We start from the raw sequence: 20,328 nt of genomic DNA on the forward strand, positions 1-20,328 counted from the left end.
GCCCCTGTAGCTGTGTGATCTTGAGCAGGTTACTAAAACCCTCCGTGCCTCAGTTTTCTTACGTGCATGTAAGAGTATGTACTAGGAACTTGGTGGTAAGAATAGAATTAAATGAAATACCTGTTGTAAAATACTTGAAAACAGTATGCAGTACAGCATGAGTTTTCAATAAATGGCAGTTGTACGTTTAGAGGATGCTGAGGAATTAATTCTTCCACTTGTTGATTCGTTTGTTGACTCAGTCTGTGTTCAGTGGCTGCCGTGAGCCCAGCGTTCTTCTGAATTTTCGGAGGACAGTGATGAACCCAACAGAGACGTTTCCTTATCGTGTGGAGTTTATAGTCTAGTGGAGAGGACAAGTGAATAAATGAGAAAAAAGTTTATAGGTGATGATAAGAGCTCTGGAGAAAGCAAATAGGATGTTGTAATTAGAGTGACTGGGGACCTAGCTTAAGTAGGTAGGTGGGACAGCTTTCTTGAAGTGGCCTTTGCCCTCTAAGACCCTGTGATGAGACGGAGCCACTTGTGTAAGGAGTAAGATCGTGGCGTTCCAGGTAGCTGCGAAAGCCAGTGCACCAGGCCTGAGGCAGGAAAACCCTTGGCTTGCTTGAAAGGGAAGGAAGGCCACCGCGTCCATGTTGTACATGGTTATGGAGTTGGTGGCTGGCAGCAGTGTCAGAGAAGCAGAAGGTGACCAGATTATGCAGGGTCTTCTAGGCCAGAGAAAGAAAAAGATTTTGTCCTAAAGATGGTGAGCATTCTCAGCCCCTTTCTTTTTGCTACGTGACGTCGACTTAGTAGCTTTGCAGAGCTTCCGTGAGCCTTGGAAATGCTTCTTGGGTCTCAAGGCTACCTGAAGTTTGGACGACGGGGCTTTATCATTTGGACACAAACTGTGATTGGCAGTATCCACCTTCCTTGGTATTTTGGTAGAAATACAGAATCTCAGGCCCAATTCCAGACCAATGAATCAGTGTCTGTGGGGATGGGGCCCAGGAATCTGTATTTTAAAAAGCTCTTCAGGTTATCCTTCCACGTACTAAAGTTTGAGAAACACTCATCTATAGTACATGTGGGCACATTTCCATAGGAGTTGGAGCCGTACTCTTGGGAGAGGAATGGAAGCCTTCCTTGGGCACCCAGTGAATGATGTCAGCTGCCGAGGGTGCAGGTGCACCAAGGCTTGGCACTAGTGCCAGGGTGAGAATTCTTCTGCTCAGGTGCACGACCCTCTGCCCACAGCTCAGCTCTGGTGTTGATGGCAGATCAGCATAGGAGTGATTTGTGGTAAAAACCTTCTTTTTAATCCGGAAGCTTAAAGGGGAAGCTAATAGTTTAGGTTATTTGGAATAAGTGTGCTTTAACCAATAAGAGAAAGATGCTGAGAGGAAGAAGGGATGTGGAGAGCATCAGTTAATGACTTGACCTTGCAGATTAAAGAACTGGGATCCTGAGGCATTAAATGGCTTTCCTGGAGCCACACAAGTGATTGATGACAATACTGGGTCCAGAATTCAGGCTTCTCCACTTGGATGTCTACACATTACGTAGTATGTTTTCTCTTGATGGAAATATCTCTGAGTCTTGCTCCTTATGTAATTCATAAACGTTTATAGAATTATTTTGGAGGAAAATGATTATGGTTACCTCTCTTCCCAGTTTGGATGTTCACTGTTATGTTTGAAATAATTTTATTTTCATATGTTTTTATCTTCTGGAAAAGAGAGTTACTTAATAGGAATCAATACATTTATCCATGTCAGATTTGAGCTAAAGCAGCTTATTGTTACCTGGGCACTTGACAATTGGACAAAAAATATTTTTGTAACGCCAAAATACATAAAATATTTGGCACAAAGTCTGCAATAAACAACAACCTTTCAGGGTATGTGTTGAAGTAATTGGTAACTGTATCTTTCAAAACATTATTTCCGGTTCATATTTTACAACATCACACTTGATATATTGACATACCCTCGTTTGAAAGGTGTTTTCCCCTACCTCTAGATTTGATGTCTGTCGTGCTGTTTTCAAGTTTAAGGAAGTGGTGGTTTTAGAAGTTACATCTTAGCTATGTGTAAAAAAAAAAAAAAAAAAAAAAAAAAAATTTTGTATTGCAGTGTCCCAGGAGCTTTTGCTGACAATTCCAGTTTCCGAACGAAACATTTGGGCAATGGTGAGGGCTTCAATCCCTTGTCTGATTTGCTGTCAACCATGAACAGACGGATGTGATGCCTGCTGTCCAAAAGGGTGAGTGAACATTTACGATTATTCGTCTGAAAATTCATAAGACCAAATGTTGGCTGAAGGGGTCCTGCACAGTGCAGGAAACTGAAAAAAGTCCCAAATTCATCAGAACCATTACACTGAAGATGAGAGACTCGCGTTTCGAAAGAAGAGTCACCCTGTCATTGTTTTCTGGTATAACCTTTTTGGATAACTTGGACAATGATCTTAGGATTTATAAAAGACATAATAGGACACAGGAGAACTTTTTTGGTTTGCATGATTCTTTTACGCATACACCGAAGTGTGGACTACCTAGATTATGAGCCACGTGCGCGGTTGAAAGAGTAATTGCTTTTTTGGTCCCATTAAAACTTGGTGATAAAATGAACCACCATGAAATAAGACACTCATAACCTCATCTTGAGTCGTGGGTGGTGGTGGGGGATTTAAGTCTGATTTGTTCATTGAGGAAGTCCCATCGCAAGCCTTCCACATGACTGGGGCTCTTGAGAAAGTTAAAGGGTTGGGAACTGTGGTCTCTCAGATTTTCAGAAAGACTCATGAGCATTTTTTTCTATCATAGTTCTCCTCATCAGGTTATTCACTGTAATTTTTAGGGGGAAGTTAGAAGGGACGTGATGCTCTTTTTCTGTATATGTGATGGCATCTATCATGTTCTTCAGAACTCATGGGCTCCCCTGTAGTAATGAATGAACAATTGTGACTTGCCTTTATCAGAGACAAGAATTGGTTGAGGCCAGGTGTTTTGGGTAAAAACTCTGACATCATTCAATGGTAGCTTTGTCATAACACGAGGTCAGCTTTATGGGGAACCATTTGGTTTCAGTTTTGCAGTGAATGGCATTTAATGATAAGCACCATTGGCATAAACTCATCTTGTTTGTCTTAGTGGAGTTGTATTTGAAACAGATTCTATTTAATGGAGGGAAGTATAGTGAAGTAGAAAGAGCACTGTATTAGAAATTGGGAGACCTGATAGCTAGCTGACATGGGGCAAGTTGGTCTGTTTTGATTTCCTATGTTTAAAAGAAAGCAGGTAGGTTAGAGTGTCGTGTTTGTCAGTGCTAACAAGGCCCTAGAAGTTGGCTATTTAAATCCCCTCACTTTACAGATGGAGCATCTGCAGCCCGGAGAGTCTAATGGAGATGTCTATGTCTCTGGGCTAGGTCAGAGCTGTATCCCAGGTTATTTTATCCTCAGTGATTCTCTCTAGCTTATCTCAATTACAGAGATTGTGACATCCAAGCCCCGCAGTTCTTTGCTGATATGTGTCTCTTTAAGGTGTTGTTTTGCATTTAGCTGTTTGGGCCAGCTTTTTAAAGATTTTACAGTTAGAGGTCATTTTGACAAATCCTTCCCATTTCATAGATTAAAAGAGCCCTGGTGAAGCAACCAGCCCAAATATCAGGGACCAGATGATCCTCAAAGAGCCTGTGGGGTTTAAAATTCACTTCCACTTAGGCTAGTTTGGCATCTGACTACTTATCCTTTGCATTTCATTCTGCTGGAGCTGGAGATAGAGGAAAAACAGAGTCTTATATCTTTTTTTTTTTTTTAAATAAGTAGCTTTATTTTATTTTATTTTTTAAATTAATTAATTAATTTATTTATTTTTGGCTATGTTGGGTCTCCTTTTCTGTGCCTGGGCTTTCTCTAGTTGTGGCAAGCGGGGGCCACTCTTCATCGCGGCGCGCGGGCCTCTCACTATCGCGACCTCTCTTGTTGCGGAGCACAGGCTCCAGACGCGCAGGCTCAGCAATTGTGGCTCACGGGCTTAGTTGCTCCGCGGCATGTGGGATCTTCCCAGACCAGGGCTCGAACCCGTGTCCCCTGCATTGGCAGGCAGATTCTCAACCACTGCGCCACCAGGGAAGCCCCAGAGTCTTATATCTTCCTTACAGTATTCTTTCGTGGCAAGAAATAAAGCAAGTAGAAACCAGTAACACATAAGGCAAGGGTGTGCACCATGAAAATTAATAGTTAATGGAGTCATGGAATTTTAGATCTGTTAGGGTGCTTTGATCGTCTTATGGGGTGGTCCTGGGCAAGTCCTGTGGTTCTTTCTCCTGTGAAGTTCTTCTGAGGTTTTCTATTGCTAACCAGCTATGATAGACTTTTGTGAGTGGTCTGTAGACCAGTGAGCAGATAGCAGACATTATAAAAAGTTCTATCTTTGGGGATCCAGGTAAGAGTTGAGAACAAAGCCTGGGTCTGTCTCGTATAAACATGAGAATTCAAAGAAGTGGTTGGAATTCTGCTGAAGGTATTGAAATAGCAACAAACTCAGGTTTGAGGTTACCTGTCATCTCTGTCTTCAGTACTGAGAGAGTCTGACTCAATGTCACTGTCATAAGTTGATGTATGAAATTGAACAAAACCACATGAATGGATTTATTGAAGACCAGGCTCATTTTATTCATTAATTTCATTTGGGTAAGGCCTGCTATGTGAACAATCAATCTGAAGAACTGTAATGAAAATGATATCTCTTGAATTGATAAAATACAGTTAGGCCCAGTCGATTACCAGTTTTTTCTAAATAAGGAAATGCTTTGTATTTATCAGATTGTAATCAATTTGCCTTCACTGTGTTTTTAGTAGGAAGTGGAGATCCCTGAAATCTGATGAGCTGGAGTATGTGTTGTGATTCTTTATCGTTGTTTATCCTCAGAGTACACCTTCGAGGTTTGATTAAAGGACCGATTCTCTTCCTCTGTGATGCAATAACCTGGCCTGCGATGCATTGTATATCTGATAGCTAGTTAATCCTTCTATTGTCAAAAATGTATTCATAGTCCTACAGCTTTTAGAACTTGACAGTTTATCAAGTAACCAAAAGAAACACCGGTTAATTGTTACAGCTGATAACTTGGAGTCTTTAGGCATGAAATCAGCTCCAATTCTGAGTGAAATGTTTCGTGGTAAGTGACCTCATGATAGAACAAGGTCCCAGTCCCAGCAGTAGACAGCTAGAACAACAGATCTCCTCACTCTGGTGCAAAGAAAAGAAGCCAGGGGCTTCCCTGGTGGCGCAGTGGTTGAGAGTCTGCCTGCCAATGCAGGGGACACGGGTTCGAGCCCTGGTCTGGGAGGATCCCACATGCCGCGGAGCAACTAGGCCCGTGAGCCACAATTACTGAGCCTGCGAGTCTGGAGCCTGTGCGCCACAACAAGAGAGGCCGCGATAGTGAGAGGCCCGCGCACCGCGATGAAGAGTGGCCCCCGCTTGCCGCAACTAGAGAAAGCCCTCGCACAGAAACGAAGACCCAACACAGCCAAAAATAAGTAAATAAATAAATAAAAAATTAAAAAAAAAAAAAGAAAGAAAAGAAGCCATATGATAAAAGGTTTACACAAGTAGATCATCATGGCAAAATTTCAAGTTCAGAAAATGAGTAGTTGGGTAATGTACTCAATTTATGTTGGTGATAACCATGCTTGCATAATAAATTAGCTTAGGGGCAGGATACAGAGAAAGAAGGGCTGAGCACTTGAGGCGTCTCGTTGTGATGTGATTCTTTAATGCCCTCGCCAGCAGGGAATCAGAGTTGGCTCCTGTTCCCCCCCCCCCACCACCCGGCGTGAAGCTTTAGTTGATGTTGGTACCTATCTGATGCACATCACGAGACTCCAAGAGTGAAGACCGGCTAAGTCTGTGCATATTTAATAGGCAGTTAGCCACAGTGTTATTAATAAATGTGATAATAACAGTCTGGATTTGCATAGAGTTTTCTCGAGAAAAGTTGACCGTAGATGGCAAATATGTTGGCTTGTTTGTCAGCCTGTGCCTCGGCATTGCATCGTTCCTGCCAGTAAACCGTCGCTTGCTGGTGGATCTGGGATAAGAGTGTAAGAATCATGCAGCATTGTTTTGTCACCGGTTGTTTTTCCTTATTTGCCTACAGTTCCTCTTTGGGTCTCTCTCATAATCAAATGCCCAGCTTTTGACCTACTAGAAAGCGGTAAAAACACAGAAAATAGTCCTTCTCGTGTAAGGCTTGATAGTGGGCCACTTGGTGGCTGGAAGTTCCTGGATTTTTTTTAATAAAACTCAAGACTGTGGATTTTGGTCATTGGTTTTGGGGTGCGGTGTGGTGGTGGTGCAGCTTCCGGGAGGAGGTGGGGCAGGTAGCAGGCGTCTGGGAACAGGAAGGCTTGCAGGTGGGCTCCCTTTCTGAGCTGCCTTGTGCGGGAAGCTGTCAGTGGGCCAGGCCACTTTGTTGTGCTGAAACTTCAGTCCCTGAAACGTTGACTTTGAAAAGTAATTTTAACAATTTAATAAACTACATAATATGTTTTATAAGCTGGAGCGAATGATCTTAAGTTTTTTGGTCTCTTTCATAACACAGTGAACCTAATATTGGTAAAAATACAGATCTTCACTCGCGCCATAAAGAGAGCCTAGATTTAATAAGCAGTTATGAGTGCTGGCAGCTGCCTATCAGATTGTATAACTCGGACTCCAGCACGGGAAGACAGTGTCAACTTACATTTTATCTCGGAAGTATTTTCGAGGCGTTTATTTTGCTTCTCTCTCTCCAGTCCCTAACGTAATACAAGTAATGTAATTGGCTGACTATTTTCCACATAGCTAATTGGCTAAAGGGCCAAGGGGGAAGCCATTGTCTGGCTTGATGATGATCAGAAATTAACATGACATTTACGTGGAGGTAATGGAATATATTAGTAATGCCCTAAGTCAGGAGGGTGAGAGGAAGAGTGTCCATCCTTCCCCGCCCATAAGCAGTGGGAGGAGTTCTGTTGATGATGAAAGAACCTCCAAGCCCCCTTCCCTCCCACAACCCCCCCAGTACCTCACAGCAGTGGCTAGCCAGTCTCTGTGTCACATTTACTGTTAAATTCTTCCCATAGAACTGTAAGACAAACTAATGAATTATTCCATTTGTCAATTAAAAAAGAAAATCCGCCAACTACTGTTGTAAGATTAAATTCCAATTAGAAGATTGCATTTAATTCGGAAGCTATAACATTGTTTTAATGAATTCTCTTGGAGGTGACAGTTTATGTGAGATAAATTTATATGGTGTAGGTAGATATAAATTCATTGGATAATGTTAAACATGTTACTTCATATATATTAGCTGTGAAATTTATTTCTTCTCTAGTTATGTCCCCAAGGAGGTAGAGTCAGACGAAAAAACATATCTTCAAAGAAAGAACCCTTTCTGTCCTTTCAGATACTTGTTCTAAAACAGCCTTTTCTCACTTTTATTAAAAAAAAAAAAAATCTGTTATATTTCTGCATTAACTGAATTTATGATTCTTGGTGTATGCTATTTATAAAATTGAATATAGGTTTTATGATATAGGAAATTAGTCTAGGAATGAGAATATGATCCAATTTTGTAATAAAGGTAATCTGCATTTATATTGCAGATATTTTCCATTTCTCTCTAAGCCCCTTATGGGATTATACACACATTTTTCTGGACATACAAATTCACTGTGAACTTTTAATGTAGTGGGCAGGCTTTTGTTCCCCTGACATCTGCACAAAGCATCGAATCCTTTGCCTAAATCAAAAGTGGCAAACATTCTTGACACACTTTCGATTTTATAATTCCCCCACCCCTGCCCATCCCTGTGCCCCTGGCAGACATCACTAATTGATCGCATTCTCTCCTCTGCTCAGTGTGGGTGTGGCCTCAGAATTACTCCACTTAAATTCTTGGAGGCAAGCTTACCAATTCACCATTTACATGAGTGTGGTCAGAATCACGTCAGGCAAGTGGCTTTTGACTAGACTTTGTAGTTTGTCTTTGTAAATCCTAGACTTACCCCAATATCTGGCACACAGCGGTTAAATGTGTGTTATATTAATGAGAAGATCTTATGCACAGTTCTGGCAATTATGTGGCTGTGTAACAGTTGGATTTTTGACATCATGTGTATACCGTATTTGTGTGGTTTTTTTTTTTTTTTTTTTTTATTTGTGTGGTTTGGTAGGCAGTTTATTTCCTACCTTTTAGCTGGTTTGGGGGTTATGTGTATGAAACATTACAGTTTTGTAGGTTTTTGTTTTTTTTGTTTTTTCTTCAATTTATGTAACTTTGGAAAAGACAAGAAAGAGACTCTCCTCACCCTCTTGTTACCTGTGCATTAACTCAGGCTCAGACACAGCAAGGAAGTGGTGGGGTGAAAGCTAAACTGAGACTTTCCCTCTCCGAGTGCAGTTTCTTTCTTAAAGGGAGGGGCACACACATGTACCAGGTGCTGACCGGTGCAGGGCAAGTTTCTTGCAATTTCCTTTCGCATATTAATCTTGGTTTTTATCAATACACTGAAGCAAGCTGTACCAGGGAGGAAGGCATTCAGCTATTATATTTCAAATGATATCTTCCGTGATGTAAAATTCTAGGAACTTCAGCTGCATGGCATGTTGTTTTTGAACATAATCGGTTTTCTCTTCACTTGGTTCAAATAATGCTTGGAGGCTAAGAGAAGGAAATTTCCATTCAGTTTATATGCAGGCTGCTACCCTACCCTGTTGAGAACTGCCATCCTTTTAACTCCTCCTTAAAAGAAAAATGAGCAATTAGCGTATTGAAGTACCATTTAGTTAATGTACATTGTAATTTCATTTCAACATATTGTTTGATTGTTTGTGATGGTCATGGTAACCAGACTTCTGGAAAGTGGTTGTGAACATGTGAATTGGTAACCTGTTGGGCCATATTTGTAGGATATGGTTGGCTTTGGTCAAGGATGCCAAAATCTGTGAGCCCTATTATGGTCTGTTCTGGTGGTGGCTCTTGGATTTTCTGTACACAGTGTTTGTTCCATGCAACTCCAACCAAGTGATTGGAAGAGGCTCATGAGATGAAATCTTTTTCATCCCTCCTCATATTCTGTGAGGTTTTAGTAATATTTGTACCAAGTAATTATAGCAGCCAGTCATCAGGCATTTATTTTTCCGACAGTGGTTTGGATATCACGTTAGGTATCTCATGTAATTCTAACAGCGTCTCTGTGTTCTGGATATTATTATTCTGGTTTTATTGTTGAGAAGACAGAAGCTCAGTGTCTAAGTTACTACTCAGGATCACACAGCAGGTTTTACAAGTGGGTTTTACCTCAAGGTGGGCCAGTTTCAAAGCCTGTGTCTTAACCAGGAGGGCATGCTACGTCCTCATCTTTGATTCCATGGTTCTCTAAGGGCCTTTGATTTAGGCAAGGAAGATTTTGTAGCTTCTAGTTGTCTTTGTGGAAGAAATGGACTCCAACTCATTTAAAATGGCAGCTTAATCTGCACACAGGATTTTTATAGGACCAGTGATTTAAAAAAATGGGAATAACTTCTTCCAAAAAATTTTTCAAAAATATTCCTTACTCACTGGGCTCTTCCTCTAAATCTAAAATCTCCCAGTTTCATGCAGCTGGGCTCAGTGTTGCGTATTTCCTTCAGGTCCTCTTCTTAAATAAAGATGCTTTTGGTGATGGCGGCTCATGGAGTTCCTAATATCCGAGGAGAGGAGTTTTCTTCTTTGATGTAATATGAACAGACCACATAGGACCGGCAGGACCGCTGATCCAGAGAACGTGTGCAGAAAGGGAAAACCTGCGCTCCTGGGCTTTTGTGCCCAGGGCCAGAGCCAGGCATTGGCAAGGTCAGGTCTGCCACTTTGTCACGTGCATTTAGGCCCCTTGTCTATGGGCTGCAGGGACTTCTGTCCGTCCAGGATAGACTTGCAGGCTAGAGCGCCAGGAGGCTAGTTTCAGGTATGCTCTGTGGAATTTTTCTTACAGCATGTGCATTCAGTTGTTATTAAGGGGATTTTTTTCTCCATAATTTTTAATGTTGCATATTGGGTTGTATAAAGGTGAAATAACATGTTTCCTTTTACATCTTTCAGAAAAGAAAAAATGGAGCATAATCTTGATCTTCTAGAGTCAGGGTGGTGGGCATATGGGGTTCATGATCACTATTTTCTCTACTTCTTTATATATTTGACCACTTTTATAATAAAAAAGCTGTGTGCATTGGGGAGGGGGCAGTGAGGGGCTGATCTAGCTCATTATCTAGCCTGGTGTTGAGAAACTAGTCACCGGGTAGAACCAGGTTTTTGTTCTTCTGTCCTCCACACCACCTTGGGCAGCCCTCAGTTGCTGGTGTAATTTAATTGATACGGAGTCTTAGGGCAAGGAGATGGTAACCGAATCAGCCAAGAGTTGAAGTAATTTTCTGGACAATACAGGTAAAAATGACTTTACCTGACATACAAGCCTTCCCTAACCTATAAAAAATGACAGTGGTTGAATAGCTGTTATAACTGAGCACATGTGACGTGTCAGGGGCTAAAATCTATAACACCGGTTATAGATTTTCTCTCTAGTCCTCCAGTGGGCAGTGTTTGGAAGGGAGTACAGGGGACCTGAACCGAGGGCCCACTGGACTTTCTTCTCTTCTACCTCCAAGTCCTTGGGCTGTGTTCTTCAGCGTGTGATCCAGAGGCTACCTGAATCGTGTTAAATATAGATTTTCAGGCCCACATCCAGGCACGGGCCTAGAACTTGGTCTCTGAATTAGAGAAGATAAACTCATGTCCTAGTCCCAGGCCTCACTGATAGGGTTACCTTGGCCAAGTCAAGGCTGCTCTCCAAACCTCTCCTCCTCTGCAAAATGGGGACAGTGGTAGCATCTGTCTTGTTGGCTCTGAAAAGTCCTAATACAGTGCTTGGCGCCTAGTAAGCGCTAGGTATGTGTTATGTGAAACTATATTTTAACCTTTTTGAGACGTTTGCAAATACCCTGACATAACTGGGAATGTTAAAGATGTAGCAGTTAATGCTCCAGGTGGCACTCTTTGGTGGTTATAATTTAAACCTTATATATCCTAGAAGCATTTTTTGGTAATTATTAAAAACATTTTAAAAATCAGTATTAGAGTTTTTTTACATAGATGTCTGAAAAAGAATTCTGTCACCAAAGTGTATAAGAGTTGACATGTGTAAATATGCAGTTAGACAGTTTCCAAAAACGTGTGTTATTTACTGATCAATGTAGTGTCTCCTTCGGAGCCATTACACGCAGTCATTTCCTGTCAATCTGTCCAGGCTGTTATAATCAGACTATGGATATGCATATTAAGATACAAGAAAGTTATTGTGCATGTGTGGTGGCAGCTTTTTAATTGTTAATAATGTTGCTGCTTTAAAAAAGGTATCAGGTTAGTTTCCTCTTAGGATGGTTAATGGTCCTCAGAATTGCAGGAGGGATTAGGGGAGCTGAAACTCAGGATGGGGGAACACGAGGCTGGTGCTGATCAGGGCTGTCTGTGCTTCCAGGCAGTGCCCTGAGACAGGGAAGAGCTTTTTGTCTGATCCTGGTGCTGAGTTCGTGGAGATTCCTTTTACTCTTCATGCTACTGTGTTTCTTTGGAAAAGTTTTATAATTAAAAAAAAAAAAAAAAAAGCTTCTGTATGTGTGTGATGGTAGAAGGGTCATCTAACTTCTCTGTTGATGACAGGGATCAACAAACTTTTTTCTGAGCCAGAGAGTAAATATTTTGAGGTTTGCAGTCTACCTGGTCTGTTACAAGTCCTCGCCTGTGTTGTAGTGCGCCAGCAGCTGTAGGCAATTCGTACGTGAATGAGCATGGCTGTGTTTCCAATAACATTTGTTTACAGATGTTTGAATTTCGTGTAATTTCCACAGGTCACTAAAGAGGAGCAGTAGTTTTATTTTTTCCCAACCCTTTAAGAATGTAAAAACTACTTGTAGCTCATGAGTGTAGGGGGTTCCATTTGGCCCCAGGGCCCGTGGTTTGTAAAGAAGATGCAGCGTAAAGCAGTGGTGAGGGTTCAGTCCTTTGTTCTCGCTCTGTGACGATGCTTGGGCCTGATCATTTGCTCTCCAGTTTCTGATGAAATGATAATAGCATCAGCTTTTGTTCACATTTCATCTTGAGATAGTCTTGTTCTGTGTGATTGGATTATTTATTGATCTAGAGTGAAATTTAGTGAGTGTCCCTCTCCCCCTTCCTTTATTTAAGACAAGAAAAATATGAACCTGAAATAAAAGTGAGGTGGAGGGTAAAAGATGAAGTGAAAGGGAAAACAAGTCCCAGAAAAAAAAGTGGACTCAGAAATTGACATGTAAGATCTATATCCTCTTCAACACCAGTGTTTTCTCATAGATGTTGGGTATCTCACCAGTGGAATTCAGGTTAAATTTCTCGAGTCACAAACGGACATTTTTGAAAATTTAAGAGTTAGGTATTATTTTAATATATATATTATATATGAAATATGTAGCAAAATACTATTAGCACATCAGTCCAGTTTCTCCGATACTACTACTTAAATGCAACATTTAATAAAATTGAGAGGTTTAAGGAAAAATATAAGAATTATTTACAAGTGGTTCTTGGGCACAACAACACTCTTAGAGTTGGTATTGAATGATTAAAACAGGGTTTTTGTTTTTTCCTAAATATCCCTTATTTTGTCTTGAAGGAAGAATAGAGACCAGGAGGCATATAATGTGTATCATTTGATTTTCCCTAAAGAAAGGGCTGGAGACCAGAATGATAAAAAATGAGACAGTAGTAGACTCATAGGCATAGGAAACAAACGTATGGTTACCAAAGGGGAAGAGGGTTGAGGGGAGGGATAAATTAGGAGTTTGATAAAAATAGAACTACCATATGACCCAGCAATCCCACTACTGGGCTTATACCCTGAGAAAATCATAATTCAAAAAGAGTCATGTACCACAATGTTCATTGCAGCTCCATTTACAATAGCCAGGACATGGAAGCAACCTAAATGTCCATCAGCAGATGACTGGATAAAGAAGATGTGGCACATATATACAATGGAATATTACTCAGCCATAAAAAGGAACAAAATTGAGTTATTTGTAGTGAGGTGGATGGACCTAGAGTCTGTCATACAGAGTGGAGTAAGTCAGAAAGAGAAAAACAAATACCATATGCTAATGTGTATGTATGGAATTTAAGAAAGCGGTACTGATGAACCTAGTGGCAGGGCAGGAATAAAGACGCAGACGTAGAGAACAGACTTGAGGACACAGGGAGGGGGAAGGGGAAGCTGGGACGAAGTGAGAGAGTGGCATGGACATATATACACTACCAAATGTAAAATAGATAGCTAGTGGGAAGCAGCCGCAGAGCACAGGGAGATCAGCTCAGTGCTTTGTGACCACCTAGAGGGGTGGGATAGGGAGGGTGGGAGGGAGACGCAAGAGGGAGGGGATATGGGGACATATGTATATGTATAGCTGATTCGCTTTGTTGTACAGCAGAAACTAACACACCATTGTAAAGCATTTATGCTCCAATAAAGATGTTAAAAAATTAGGAGTTTGAGATTAAAATATACACATCACTGTACATAAAATAGATAACCAACAAGGACCTATATGCAATATCTTGTAATAACCTTTAATGGAAAAGAATCTAAAAAAGAATATATATACATATATACACATATAAATATACATATGTTATACATGTATACGTATAATTGAATCACTTTGCTCTACACCTGGAGCTAACAGAATGTTGCACATCAACTATATTTCAAAAAAATTTTTTTAAATTAAAAAAAATGAGTGTGAACGTTCTGGAGAGAAGACGCCTCATGTCTTACCTTGTAAACAGGTGGGGGAGTCAGGGCCAGGGGAGCCGTGGGGAAGAGTGGGTTCATGCAGTGGGGCATTTTCATAGCATGGAGGCCGAGGTATAACACAACATGGAGGCAGAGAAAATGTAGGACCAGAGAAGAGAAATGAACAAGGATGTTTTCCAAGAGAGGTCTAGGAGAATAATCTAGAGGATTATTTCTTTCTCAAGTATCATGATAAAACTTACTGGGATGTGAAGGAATGAGTTTCTGGTTTTTCAGCAAGCCATCCCTTATGATGGGATGCCAAATTATTGTGGTTGCAGTTGGGGAATAAACATGTAGAAAAGATGCTGAACCCCTGAGATGCAAATATGTTTTCACATAAATGTCCATTGTAATAAAAAAAAGGCAGGAAGTGGGAGAGAGAATACAACAAAGGTAGAATTATGTTGAAAGCCTTGCACATGGTTAGTTTATCATTTTTTTGTTGTTGTTAAATGAAAAATAAACATATTCCAGGATCCAGAGCCAAGCCGTAGAACCTTGAATGTATAATGAACAGCTAAATGTGGTGATTAAGAGCACAGGATATCGCGAGAAAGCTCAGGTTTGAATCCTGGCTCTGCCACTTACTATCAGTATAAACTTGGGTAAGTTACATTGCTCTGGGCATCAGTTTCCCGACCTTTAAAGTGTGAATAATAGTAGTAACTAACTCATAAATGATTGTGGGATTAGATGAGTTAATACACATCAGGTGTTAAAAAAAAAAGTTGGGATGTAGTTATTTTCGGTGAATGATAAAGCTAGCTATCAGCCTTAAAGTATTCCCTAAATAAAAAAATGTGGTTTGAAATCATTATAGCAAATTTGCCGTTCTCTCTCTGGAGTGTCCCAGGATGTGAATTTTTATGTGTAACTATGCACGTTAGTGAGGTACATCATATACATTCAGAGACTCCTAGATATTTAGTGTTCACAGAAATATTAAAGCCTATTGCTGTCCACATGCATCTTGGGCCCAAATCTTTGGGGCCCTGTTGGTTCTACAAGAACACCTAGCCTATTTGAGTAACTCTGGGGTCGTGAACTTCTGTTCTTCAAGAAGCCCTTTTTATCACTGATCAGCCCTTAGGGCTAGGAAGTTCTTTCTTCCACTGGACTGAAATCTACCACCCACGGGCATCCCACTTAATCTTTTGGTTTGGTACTTTGAAATTCTACGAAACCCATTTCTTCTATGTGACCATCCATCAAATATCTTCAAATAGCATATCCTTTTTGAGTCTTCTCCTGGCTAAAAATCCCTTGCTCCTTCATCCGTTCCTCTCTCTCTCTCTCGTTTGGTTTTAGGTGTCCTGTAGCCATCTGGGTTGTTTTCTCATGGCACCGATAGCCACAGAAGCGTATTTTTTGTATGTGTCTACATTTGTGTAGAATTCACTTAAAAGTACATCTTTTCGACAAAACCATCTTTATCATTTGGAAGGGAACCACTCTGACTTTTCTTAACCCGCTTCTTAAATTCCAAATGTGGGAAGCTGGCAGGTAAAGGAACCTAGTGCTAAAGAATCCTGAATCTTCCCTTGAGAGTCAGTTTAGGCTTCACTTTGCTCTGAGCCGGGTAGCTGTGTAGAAGCAATGGTAGTAACGATGGTTCTAGTGGCTGCAGGAGCAGCTTATTGTGGGCCTACTGTGTGCCAGCTACTCCACTCAATCCTCTAGTTGCAGTAAATTATTTCATCCTCATGACTGTGAGTCTCTTACGATCTTTATAAAGTTGGAAACTCGTAAAAAAGCTCGAGAAGGATTTTTTTTGGTTAACATCGTCAGGATTATTTATCTGTATACTCTTAATCTGTATAGTTTTCTATCCTACTTAAGAAATTGTGTAGTTTTCGGTCTCTATTGCTTTATCCAGTGTTTTAATGCATGGAAATTGTACAGGTAACATAAAAATCACCTTCCTTCGTGGGGAGAGTCCACTTCTATTCCATCGAAACTGTCGAAATGAATTATTTTTAAAGATACTGCTGTTCTCAGTGGGCTGGAGCCCACACACACAGACACTGAGGATGGAATACTTCATTTCCTCTCAGCTTTTCCCAAATGACTTTCTCCCCTCTTTCTTCCAACAAGACTCCCAGAGAGGAAGGCAATCACAGTGTTATCGGCAGTAGAAAGATTTCAAAATACGTTCATGGGCATGGGTAACTTGGGGGATGGCTGGGTGCCTCCTACAAGACTTAACACATTTCCTGAACATGGAACCTCACCATGGCAACAGCCATGTCACATGGCACATTGGTGACACATGTAAGGTGCTGCCACAACGCATCCCAGGTTGAATGCCTGTGATTCATTGTTTCCACTGACACAGTGACTGCTGCAACTCGCAGTTGGAAGGTTCTCTGGTTTTCAGTGCCATTAATACACACTGACTCCATGGCACATGGAGGGCTCGGGGAAGGGAAGCATCAATAAATAAGTGTGCGTTGTAAACATTGCCTTCATTAGTTCTACAGAGAAATACGTGTTCATCATTCAACCCCCCTGCCACTCGCATTCTTCTTTCTCGAAGCATATTTTGTTGGTAACACCTTGGAAGCTTGAAAGTGATTTTATTTTTAATCATAGTTGTACCCATTTCCACTTGGCAAACATCAGAAGAGAGAGTTCACGATGGCCCCCTTTTAGTATTTATTTATATTCTTCACATGTAGCAGATTTATTGATGAAGGCATGTTTCTGGGAATATTATGTATTTTTTTCTCATTGTGAAATTTATTGAATACTTTCCATAAGTCAGTTGGTGTTATTAGGGGACCGTGGTTCATGTGGAGGGGCCTGGAGGTTGTATGATGTCAGGAGACTTTTCTGGAGGTCCAAGATGAGTGGTATTTAACATATTTTAATTTCTAAGTGTTTCAGTGAGTGATTAAAAAAAAAGTAGATGTGGAATCTGGAAGGCATTAAAGAGATGTCAAGGACAGACGGATTTTGATTTGTAGCCTAATGAAATGTTTTGCCAACTTTTAAAGATTTTTTTGAGAGCAGAACTTTAATCATTTGCTTGTGTTTCTGGCATGGTAAGGTTATTCCTGTTTCTGTTACATGAGGAATCCAAAGTGAAAATGGGATAATTTTTAATTAGCAAAATTATAAAACCATTTGCAGCCAAATGTTTCTTGTCTTGTATAAACTGTGAGGTTTCACATTTTACTTTAATCATTTGGGGAAATTTCATTCTGAAGATCTATTTCAGTTAGTACTTTATGTATGGATACAAATCCTCAATATTAGAAATTACCTTTCTGATGTCACTTGAATAATCTGACAGGATTTCAGTCATGTTTATTGCTTGTGTCTATTTTGGAGGCGTCATGGTTACCTGAGTTGGATGTTGCACTAATATTCAAATCAGCATTATGCATGCAAAGCTAAATAAATATGACAAGAGAAATAGTATTAGGGTGTTAGTAATGTTTCTTTGTTTTTATGTTGTATGATTTTGTACATTTCCGAATTGCTTTTGTTGAGGTAATTATTTGAATCAAAATGTTATGTTTTTACTTTTTACCATAAATATAGGAATGGAGAGTTATTTTAAAAGTGTATTTTATTAAGGAAATGAGAATAACGAGCCAACAACTCATGGCAGCCTACACACAATTCTCAGACTTTTTATTTTCTGATGCTTCAATTGCATTGGATTACGAGAGTTTTACATTTTCTGGGGGCTTATTAGAAACATACTTGGAAACACAAGAATTCTTTGGAAATGGGAAGAGAATTAAGTGCCCAGAATTTGAGGGTCTGGCTGGACTGGGGCACTTCCATCTCCTTGAAACTTTACATAATTATTAGTTGCGGGGGGAACAGGGGGTGGGGGGGGAGGTGGGTGAAATGCAGCATCTTATGCTGTTTCTTTTGCGTCCTCTGGAGGGCGCTGTGTCACATCCTTACAGCGCACCCACTGCAGCAGGAAGAAAGGTGGTGGAAACCAGCTGGAGGAAGCCGTACCCACAGCACTAGCTCAAGGCTCTGGTGATACAGCAAGGCCCTCATCTTTAGCCATTTGTCTTTGAAAATCATAGGTGTCACTTACCAAGAGCAAGAGGGAGAATGGGGATGTGTCAGTAATTTTCCTTCAGACTGAGTAATTCCTTAATGAAACAGATTCTTAAAGCTTTAGGATGCCCAGGGAATGTCATATGCTTAATTATTTTTATTAAACTGTGAATAAGACCAAAAGACAGGAAGCTTAAGTTTAAAACAGACAAACAGAACTGATTAATGAGTGCTAGCTTTGTCTAGAATTTAAGGAGGCAATTAACTTTTTTGAGGTGATAGGTACTTTATATAGGAATTCCTTCGAACTCCCATCTAGATTTGGTAAAGAACTTCCATGTAGAAATAAATACAGCCAACCTAGACGATATTGATAGTTTTCTAAAACAGAATCAGATAAAAATTTCTTTCAGGAAATTTTCTTTTTCATGGGACATGGCAATGTGATCATCTGGAATTGTACTTTCCAATACCTAGCGCCCGCCACCTGCGGCTGCTGGACACATGAAGTGTAGCTGAGGCTCGCCTGAATTGACACGGGCTAAGTGTACAAAACACACCGAATTTCAAAGACACTGATTGCATGTTGAAGTGATAAGATTCTGGATATACTGGGTTACATAAAATGTGTCATTAAAATTAATTTTGTCTGTTTCTTCTTATTTTTTTAAAGTGGCTTACTAGAAAATTAGAAATTACATATGTGGCTCACTTTATATTTCTATTGGATCCCACTGTTATAGAACATCTATGCTATAGAACTACATGCTATAGAACATATAAGTTCCATATTTCTAAAATCATCAATCTTTGAGAAATTCTTTCCCTTAAAAGGGGGTTCAGATGTTGCTCAAGTTAAAAAAAACTAATTAATTTCATCCATTTATTGTCTAAAGAAGAGAACTAATTGATTTCACTATTTTATTTAATAAAGAAAAAATGAGACAAAATGCTTTTCAAATTAATTCATTTCGTCTGCCCTAAATGCAGCACCACAATAAATATTCCCCCATGGATTACAATCTGATTGTGAGAAAACCTCTTTCCATCATTTTGAGTCTGTGTACACCACACTGACACATCTAGCTGGAGAATCAAATAGTTAACAAACCTAGTGATGTTTGCATCAGATGCCAGCAGATAATCTGTTCTTTTGAAGTCACCTGTTTTGTCATGGAGACCTGTAAATCTCAAACTACGATGTGCATGCCGTTAGGCCTACGTCGTAGTAGTCAGGATCTTGCTAAATCATAGAATAATTTACTCTGGCATACCGCCATGAAGAGGCACGTTTTCCTTGAAGACTTTGGTGGGAAAAGACATCATTCTTATATTTTAAATGGCCGAATTTATGCTGGCATATTGTGCAAGATTTTGAATGCTTACACTGACACTCCTGCATACTTAGGTCCCCTTTGATTTGTGCTTCCAGACCCCCCTCCTTTTTCATGAGTGGCCATTTACCATCCTCCCGCTTCCCCTCATTGCCATTAAGGTAGATTTTGGTAGAAATGTTTGAGATCAAACTTAGTTTCTGTGCTAATCCTTACGTTAAAAAATCATAGCTGCTTACTTCCACTGAGAATTTTACAACGTGGTTTGTCATCTTAGCTAGCTTAATAAAACTGCTGGGGGTTGCTTACGCATGGTGGGAAACTGACTCCCCTTTAGGGAGGAAGTGTAGGAAAACATGGTGGCAGCTTCCAGGAGAGAGGAAAGATCTTGAGTTTAGGTGCTGATGTTGGGAATAGAAGGGGGTGGGGACAGACGGTATAGAAGTTGGATCAAAGGCTGGGAGGATAAGGGGAATGTTTGGGGATGGGAGGTATGGGGTGGAAAAGAAAAAATAATGTCTTCATACTTTGAGCTTGCCTGACATTGGATAGTAATGTGCTTATCAAAGATGGGAAATTCGATGAGGAAGACTTTGGTAGGCAGGGGCTGTAAACTTTTGACTTTAATTTAGAGTACTCTGAATTTGGAGGTGAGGGTGAAATAAATCCGTCTAGAAATACCCAGATGACAGCCATAATTTATCTTTCTTCAGAAACTCTGTCACACTCTTCTCTGGACTATATTTATTTAGGGACCATTGTGCTCCAGTATTCTTGATTCTAGGTATCTTTTGGCCAATTAAATATGATTGAAATTTTTTACTCTTTCATCATAATGTCCTACTTAAGCAGTAGAGGGGAATATCACTAATTCTCTCACTGGTGTGAAAAAATAAAAAGGAGCATTTTAGTGTATTTCCGTCTAGTCTTTTCTGAATGCCGAATTTAAATGTATAGTTGCAATCATCTCGTGCTTATAACTTTGTATTTTGCTTTGTTTCCCCATGGTAACTGTTTTCATGCTGCCATATTTATAACAGTTATTTTTATTGACTGTCTAATA

The 20,328-nt window shown here is 40.2% G+C and overlaps 1 protein-coding gene across 12 annotated transcripts in view; it reads left to right on the forward strand.

Annotated features, from left to right (window-relative positions):
- FOXP1 (forkhead box P1) overlaps positions 1–20,328 on the forward strand; it is a 599,574-nt gene that overhangs the window by 99,169 nt on the left and 480,077 nt on the right. For 9 of the 12 annotated variants that reach the window (XM_082346185.1, XM_082346181.1, XM_082346180.1 and 6 more), the window contains exon 3: positions 2,121–2,250. The exons of 2 other annotated variants lie outside the window; for them this stretch is intronic. The gene's annotated coding sequence lies outside the window, so the exon portion shown is untranslated. Of the gene's footprint in view, positions 1–512; positions 2,251–20,328 lie in introns of those variants that run through there. One more of the 12 variants, XM_082346190.1, reaches the window with a different exon arrangement.

The sequence above is a fragment of the Balaenoptera borealis genome, assembly GCF_965194805.1.
Source record: "Balaenoptera borealis genome assembly, chromosome: 12".
Taxonomy (NCBI): Eukaryota; Metazoa; Chordata; class Mammalia; order Artiodactyla; family Balaenopteridae; genus Balaenoptera; species Balaenoptera borealis.